This window comes from Pteropus alecto, unplaced genomic scaffold (genome assembly GCF_000325575.1).
Source record: "Pteropus alecto unplaced genomic scaffold, ASM32557v1 scaffold123, whole genome shotgun sequence".
Taxonomy (NCBI): domain Eukaryota; kingdom Metazoa; phylum Chordata; class Mammalia; order Chiroptera; family Pteropodidae; genus Pteropus; species Pteropus alecto.
Genome location: NW_006433950.1, coordinates 3,207,862 through 3,216,758, shown reverse-complemented (window position 1 = coordinate 3,216,758; position 8,897 = coordinate 3,207,862). Strand labels below are relative to the sequence as shown.

The window sequence follows — 8,897 nt, the reverse complement described above, 5'->3', positions numbered from 1 at the left end:
AAAAGAAGAGACAGAAGCCAAGTCTCGCTCATCCCGATGCATCCCAACTCAGACTTGGTCAAGTTCCTCGTCCACAAACATTTAACAAGAATATAGTTATTGTGACTAATAATGAGATATGAACAGGATCTTTAAAAAATGATACTAAATAAAATTATAAGGATTAATAAAAAATATTTAAAGTGTAAATCCTACCTGTTTCATAATGTTTCATTAACTCACAATAATCCATTTCGATCAAGATTTTGTTGCCTGACTCATACTGAAGGAATCTTAGCTTGAGTCATTGTCATTTCAAAAAAAAAAAAGACTATTTGGTTTTATTTGACTCTTTATATTATTCATATAATATTTCTATAAATATTTGCAGAGAGACTTTTGAAAGCTTACTCAATGATAATAGCAAATAAAATTTCAGAACCGTCACCAATGCCTAAGCCACAAATAATGCTGCATAATTTGCAGGATGGGTGTAATTGCCTGGGAAGAAAATGCCAGAGACAATAGCCAGTCACCCTTTCAGCAAAATGCTGAATCACCAGTGTGCACAAGGCAGAGGACGATGCCGTATGAACACAGATGCTGAAATCTCAGAGGCCAAGAGCAAACGGAAAGCGCTGGGCTTTCCACGTGAAGACACTTTAGGAGCACCCCATCGATGTACTTCTTCTTTATGTTGACCCAAGAGGAGTCGTAATTAAAATTACGTCTAAATACGTGTACCAAAGCTCTTTCAAATCATTTAATTTCAAAATTCTAATGATAAGAAAACATTGCATACGATTGATTTGATGACATTTTTTCCCTCTTAGTGGTATGTGAACCCATCACTGTACCTGCTCAGCACCCTAGATTTGACAGAAATACAGTAGTTCGATCTCATGAAAGCTCACGTGATCCAACCCTACTGTATTATTCTTGCAATGACAGTTACTTTTTGCTGCCATCGGCCACTCTCCCCACTATTTCCCACTATTTTCTTTTCTTCATATGTGTCATATCAGAGTATAATGTGACACATATCACAGTCAAAGTGGAGCGAGGCTTCATGTTTCGCACATTCACTGTTAAAAATACTATTTGTGGTGCTATCCAAAAGGGTAAGGGCATTTTGCAAACGATTTTAAAACAGTACGAATGCCACTCTGGCAAAGCATTTTCTGTGGTTGAACACCTGATTTCCTCCACGAATCTAAGATCTGTAAAATAAAACATAGCGACCATACTCAAACACATTTCCATTTACTGATAGGCACTGGTGAGTCCAATGCAAACGGGAGAACAGTTCAAATAAAACGCTTAGCGTCGTCCAATGAGGTGTAAACAAGATCAGAATAAATGAGTGAGCACGTTTACTTCCTATCGGTGGGTGTGCATTCAATGCCTCCATCCTGATGGGACTCATCAGCCAATTTCCTTACGTCTCTGGCTGTTTCTAAAAAATCTGTGCCAGAATTAATGTTGAAAAAAGCAATGATCGTGCTTCTCGCAAATTCTTCTTCTCGTTCACGGCTGATCATTCCGTTACGTCATAATTATCACACAGCTCTAGCGTAAATACACAGTTATCTCCATCCCTCCGTCCAGATGGTCGGTTACACGATAATTACAGTATGTTTGTACTTACTGGGTTTAATTACCAGATAATCAGAAAGAACATGCAAATTGCTAGGTTGTTGTGACACAGTACACTGACCCAAGGAAAACCTGTGCAGTGCATAGGAGTAAACAGGCTCTTAACACGGGGCGTGCACTGTAAGTCATGACGACAAGAAGACGCTCAGGTCTGTTACAGGTCTACCGCGTGGGTCAGCGTGACACTCGCCGAGCTTGGATCACGTCCAGATTATAAGGAAATGTAACGAGAGAGACATTCATGCTGCCTGCCTCACCCACCACGGGGACAAAGGGGAACTGGCCACGAAAGGGGCTGAATAAAGTACCAGCTCTTGTTGGCTCTGGAGTCCTACCCTGTGCCACCCTCGTGCATTCATTCCGTGGTCATGTGTGAGTACCTGTTCTCAGCCCAAGCGTGTACCTGCCTGCCCGGTGCTGGCAGAGAGAGACTGCAAAGCATCGACTAAGTAAACCTTGCACAGAAATACAACGTCACGGGGGACGGCAGCCGGCTTACAGCCCTGCATGCATTTTGCCACCAATGTTACCGCTAAGTATTTTCCTCCTTGAGTCGCACCAAGGTCGAGCTACCCACACCAACACCTTCTGATTTTTGTGATCGAATCACTGTTGTGATCACTTTTGTGATCATTTCACATCTTTTCCTACTTTCCCTTCCTGACTTCCTCTTGGACCTTTTGCATCAGCAGAAGCTTCTCTCCACCTGCCCTAGCGACTGGCATAGGGTTGGACATACGCGTCACGCCACTTAAGCCCATCTTAGAACAGATTCTTTCCCAGAAGAAAAGCACTCTCTCGTCCCTCCCAATGTGAATGATCAAGCCCAAAGCCTTGAAAGCCACTGAAAGCCATCTTCCAACCATAAGGGAGAGACTGGACTTTAGTGACATCATTGAGCCACGAGGTCAAGCTCTACCTGAAACTTGTACTATTTTCTAAAATAGAAACCTCTATTTTCCAGTTATGTAAGTGAATAAACTCCATCTATTGCTTATGCTGCCTAGGGCTGGGGTTTCCAATTTTTACAACTAGAAGCACACTAACTTATAAAGTTGCACAGTTTATCCCTCTGGCGTGAGCAGCTTGCATGTTCTAACATACCATTTTTTATCTTTGCCCAGTTTTATTAAGATACAGTTGACATGTAACATTTTATTAGTTTTAGGTGTACCTGATGACTTGATATATGTATATATTGCAAAATAATTACACAATAGTTAACATCTGTCTCCTCACATGTTACAATTTTTTTCTTGTGATGAGAACTTTTCAGATCTATTCTCTTAGCAACTTATAAATATAAGATGCAGTATTATTAACTGTGGCCACCTCGCTTTATGTTACATCTCCAGGACTGACTTATCATATAACTTGGGAAGTTTATACCTTTCAACCATCTTCACCCATTTCATCCACCACCCCACCCCTGGCACCCACCAATCTGTTATCTGTATCTATGAACCTGGGGGTTTTCTTGTTGTGTTTTGGTTTTGTTTTGGATGTGTTTATTTAGATTCCGCAAGTAAGTGAGAGTATATGGTATTTGTCTTTATCTGTCTGACTTATTTCACTCAGCATAATGCCCTCAAGTTTCATCTACGTTTGTGCAAATGACAGAATTTCCTTCTTTTTTATGACTAAATAATATTCCTCTGTGTGTGTGTGTGTGTGTGTGTGTGTGTGTGTGTGTGACATTTTCTTTATCCGCTCATCTAATGGACACTTAGGTCTTTTCCACGTCTTGGCTATTATAAATCATGCTCTAATGAACATGGGTGGCAGATAGCTCTTTGAAACACTGATTTCTTTTCCTTTAGATAAATATCCAGAAGCAGAATTGCTGGGTCTTAAGCTAGTTCTATTTTAAATTTTTTGAGACGCCTCTCTACTGTTTACCATGGTGGCCACACCAGTTTGCATTCCCATGAATAGCGCACGAGGGACTACGGCCATGCCACCCTGAACAAGCCCGATCCCATCTGATCTCAGAAGCTAAGCAGGGTCAGGCCTGGTTAGTACTTGGATGGGAGACCACCTAGGAAGACCAGGTACTGTAGGCGTAAAAAATTTTAAAAATAAGAGATTGTAAGCTGACAAGGTCCTTGCAATCTGTGAGGTCAACCAAGGGTTGCCTCGCCTAAAAAAAAAAAAATAGTGCACGAGGGCTCCCTTCGTGCCACATCCTTGCCAACACCTGTGATTGCAGCCATTCTGACAGATGCGAGGTAATATCTTACTGTGGTTTTGACTTGCATTTCCCTGATAATTAGTAATGTTGAGCATCTTTTCATGTTCCTGTTGGCCATTTGTATGTCTTCTTTGGAGAAATGTCTATTTAGTTCCTCTGCCCATTTTTTAATTGGATTGTTTGGGGTTTTTTGTGATTGAGTTGTATGAGTATATCTATCTATCTATCTATCTATCTATCTATCTATCTATCTATCTATCATCTATCTATGATGTTAACCCCCATCAGATATATGATTTGCAAATATGTTGTCCCATTCCATAAGTATATCATTTTGAAAGGTTACACACTGATTGCTCGTCCTGCTGATATGAGATGACATCCCAGCATCTATCTATGGGAAAAACAGCCCCATCCTTGGGAAGAGAAAAGCAGAACAAGTTTCTTTCATCCGTAGGTGGGGCTTGAGGAGGACATGCTCACCAAGGTCCTGCCCTGCTCCCCATGGAGAAGCCTGGTAGGAAGACGAGGAGCAAGCCACGTGGAATGTTACTTAAAACCTTAAAACCTTGAGGAACACCCAAGAACACTGCTAAGAAGACACCGACTTGTAAAACCAAAGGGCAAAGGAAAGACACAATGGCAGAAGGAGTGGGAGGGGCCTTGGGACAGAGAGGCAGGGGGAGCTCTGAGGGGTGGTCCCACACTCCTAGGTGAAGAACATGCACTGGGTCGCCCCTGAACAAGGGCTGTGTAATTTGCCTCAGAGCCAAGGCCCGAAGAAGCCATATCAGGCTGGACAGTCATGCATCCCACAAATGCCCATTGAACATCAAGGTTCAGAGGGCCAGCAACAGTCCCAGGCATCAAGCTACAGATGCATATGGCCCTTGCCCTCACCCATCTTGGGTCTATCAAGGGAGGCAGACAATTAAACGAGCAGCTGCAATGAAACACGAAAGTTGCCAGCCTAGAAGAGGCGTGAGGAGTCGTGGGAGGACACGAGTAAAGAAACCAACCGAGTTCAGGTCCAGGGGCAACTTCCTACAGGAAATGACGTTTACACTGAAGCCTGAGGGATGAGACGCCTTAGTCCAGGGATGAGCAGGAGGAAAAACGCTTCAAGCCGTGGCCAAGAGCCTTTGTCAGGAGACAGAAGGGGGTGTGTGGATTTCTAGGAACAGGAGGGAGCCTGATAGAGTTGGGGCAGGAGGGGCAGGAGGGCGAGCATGATGGGAACTGCAGCTGCGGTCCCCTGGGGGCCAGACTTTCCAGGGCCTTGTCAGCTGGGCAGAGAGTTGACGTTTTATGTCCAGGGCAGTTTTTAACAGGTGGAGTGCCACGATCAGGTTGGCTTTTGAGCGATCCACACTGCGTGCCGAACGCATTCCTACACTACTTTCCGAAGGTCTTTGGGGGCAAAAAGGGAAAGGGGACAGTACCAACGAAACCCCGAACACGTGTTCCTGTAAAACTCACATGCAAAGGAAGGAAAGAACAATCCGTGGGGTTTGGGGTTCAGACGCACCTGCTCGTCAACCATCAGGCACCTTTCATGGTGGTTTGATATGCGAGAGGCCCTTGCAATACTTCCTATAAATCTTTTTAACTCTGTTTTTCCTCAAAGTTGGGGGCCTTGTCCTCAGCATGTGATCTGGTTTCAAAACTAGCATTTTCCACTCTACTCATAATGGAGTTCCGAAGCCCACCCAACGCCTTGCTCTATCTTGATCAGGGACGGCCATCGCTGATGCATCATAATCTCTGTTTCTGGTATTATAACGCTTTAAAAGGGCATTAACCCAGGATGCTATTGGATTCAAAAAAAAGAAAGATGTACCTTGAATCTGATGACCAATAATTTGCACTCAGCCGGGGTCTTATGAACCAAGACATATGACGTAACAGATGAAAAATGGGTTTTTATTTCCATATATTTGGCCACCCTGACATTTCTCCCATTTCTTTTTTTGTTTTGTTTTGTTTAGGTGACTAATCATCATCACCATCATCCTCAGAGGAAGAGATTACTGATAAGAATATTGATCAGCAGCAGCATTGACCATAACAGCTCCCACTCATTTTCACAAATGTGCCAGCTCCAGAGTTAAGCACCATAAATAAATTTTCTCATTCAATCCTCACAATAACCTTGTGAGGCAGATAATATTATTATTCTTATTTACAGATGAGAAAACTGAGGCCCAGAGAGGTGAACAGAAGCTATTAACATTAAGGGGGGTGGTTTGAAATCAGGCCCACTGACTCTCAGGCCCACGATGCACTTGACCCAAGGGAAGCCCATTCTTTATGAATTATCAGGAAGTCAGCCCAGGTCCCCCTGGCCCGTTAGGTTCTACTCTGCCTAGCAGAGGGTAGAGATCCATCTGCTTCCCCAAGCGTTTCTCGCTCCGAACCCCTCGGTCAGAGCCACGGTACTGAGCCAAGGGAGTCCCAATCACCTGGGCCAAGTTGTCGTTAAACTGTGTGCATGTTTGGGGGGCATAATGATTATTTTCAGTCCCAGTTCCTGCTTATTAGGTTTGGGTTTTGCACGATTAATTAGGAACCTAAATTAATGGGAAGGGAAAGACGTGTCCAGCTGGTCCTCCCAGATGTTCCTGGAAACAAACTCTCCAATTTGCACAGCGTGACAGTGTAAACACGACTTGGGGAAGTCGCGCTGAGCTGGTCCGGGACCCAGCACTCCTGGCTGTGAGAAACAGGTCTTTGCCTAGAGTCCGTACTCTCCCAGGCCTGAGATAACGTCTCCGATGGGTGTGCTGATCTAGTTCTCTCTGATTCTAGAAGGGGGCGGCCACAGTTATACCTCCTCACCTGAATCCCTGGGAAGAAGCCAGTATAAAGGCAGAGCAAGAGCTGGAAACGGAAGGAGGTAAGGAAAAAAAACCATTCCCAACAAAGCGGATGAGGGAAAAGAATTCTTCGAAAGGGATGCACACTCGTAGGCACCCATCAGTAGTCCAGTGGTCCAGGTTCCCTTCTTATCCTGCCCCTGTGCGTTTCTTTGTCTTTATGATGAAAACAGAGTGATCTATCTGTTTCAGTTCCATCTTGCTTAGCGACATCTTGGTGACTGAATGAAAAGAAGTCAGGATCCATCCGAATCATTCGGTATGTCTCTCTGTGAGGGCCGCAAAGGCCATGGGGGACCCTCCCTCCTGTGACCTTCACGTGCAGGAAACACAGGAAAATATACCAATAATAAGGTGGACAATTTCTAGAAATTCCGGAAAAGGCCCTGAATCTTCATTTCGCATCATCTCTCTCTCAGTGTGCTGGCGTGCTCGGCGCTGGTACTGCGCCCTGGGGTCCTGCAGTGAACGAGGTAGCCACGATTTTCCACCCTTGAGAAATTTACGAAGCAGTTCTTGCTTTACCAGCTGCAAAGCAGACCGAGGATTCTGACACAGCCAAGAAGCTCCCTTGGGTCTGCACATACAATGAGTATCACGCGGCCTCAAAAGTCTTTTGGAAATGCAAATTAAAATCACAGTAGGATGCCACTACATACCCATTAGAACAATCTGCCTAAAAGTAAATTCCTTTTACCTAAAAGCAATGAAATCGTGACACATGCCTGCAACACAGATGCAACTTGAGGACATTACACCAAGTGAAATAAGCCAGACACAAAAGGACAAGTAGTAGATGACTCCACTTATATGCGGTACCTAGAGTGGTCAAATTCATAGAGACAGAGACTAGAATAGTGGTTACCAGGGGAACGGGGAATCAGCATTTAATAGGTAGCTTCAGTATGGGATGATGAAAGGTTCTGGAGGTGAACAGAGGTGATAGGTGCTTAACACTGAGCATGTACATCATGTCACCGAACTGTACATTTAAAAGGGACTACATTTTACGTGTATTTTACCCCAATTAAAAACAGGAAGATCTCTTGGGTCTCACTGGACACAAGTTTCCTAGATGAGCGGGCCAGTGGAGATCAGACTCTATAAACAATCTCCCCACCTGTGCCCCTGCTGCAAGCCCCATGTTCAGACTGGACCATGATTGGTCTACGCAGCAGTCACTCATAACCTGTTCCCAGCATCACTCTGGGCCTTGGGGATGTGAAAGGAACCGAGACAGAAATGGTTCCTGGCCAGAGTCTCACGTTCTAGCAGAGGTCAGGCCATGAGCAAGCAAATTGCAAATCCCGCCCCCAGTAGGCTCTGTCCTGGCCCTGGTTTATTTTTGCCCTCAGCAATTATCACAGTCTAACATGCACGTGTTACTAGTTCCCCCGAATGGCTGTATCTCTCCACTAGCATGTGGAGAGATATTTTATTGATTTCACTGGTGTAACCCTGAATCGAGATAGAGTAATGCCTGGCACATAGTAATCACAAATATATGTGTAAAATGAATCATTTATGTCTTTCATTTCTTTCAGCAATATTTTGTTTTCAGTGTACGAGTCTTTCACCTCCTTGGTTAATTTTATTTATTTTATTTTTTGGTGATATTGTAAAGGAAATTATTTTCTTAATTTCCTTTTCAGATTTTTCATTGTTAGTGTATAGAAATAAAACTGATATTTTGTGTGTGTGTTGATTTTGTGTCCTATGACTCTGTTGAATTTATTTATTAGTTCTAACAGGATTTTTGCTGTGTTCGTCAAGGTATCTATGGACAGAGATAATTTTACTTCTTCGCTTCCAATTTGGAAGGTGTTTATTTTTTTTTCTTGCCTAACTACTCTGGCTAGAACTTCGGACCCTATGTTAAGTAGAAATGGCAAAAGGGGCCATCCCAATCTTGTCCCTAATTTAGCGAAAAAACTGTCAGTCTGTCAGCACCGAATACGATGCTCATTGTGGGTTTTTCATATGTGGCCTTTATGATGTTGAGGTGGTTTCCTTCTATTCCTAGTTTGTTGAGTGTTTTTATCATGAAATGGTGTTGCGTTTTATCCCATGCTTTTTCTACATTAATTAAGATGACCATGAGTTTTTTTTTCCCCTTCGTTCTGTTCGTGGGGTGTGTCACATTGATTAATATATCAGTGATGACCATATGCTGAACCATCCTTCCATTTCAGGAA

General features: G+C 43.6%; 1 pseudogene; it reads left to right on the top strand.

The window, feature by feature from the left end:
- The first annotated feature begins 3,579 nt into the window (after positions 1-3,579).
- LOC112477374 lies at positions 3,580-3,698 on the top strand (annotated as a pseudogene).
- The last annotated feature ends 5,199 nt before the right edge of the window (positions 3,699-8,897 follow it).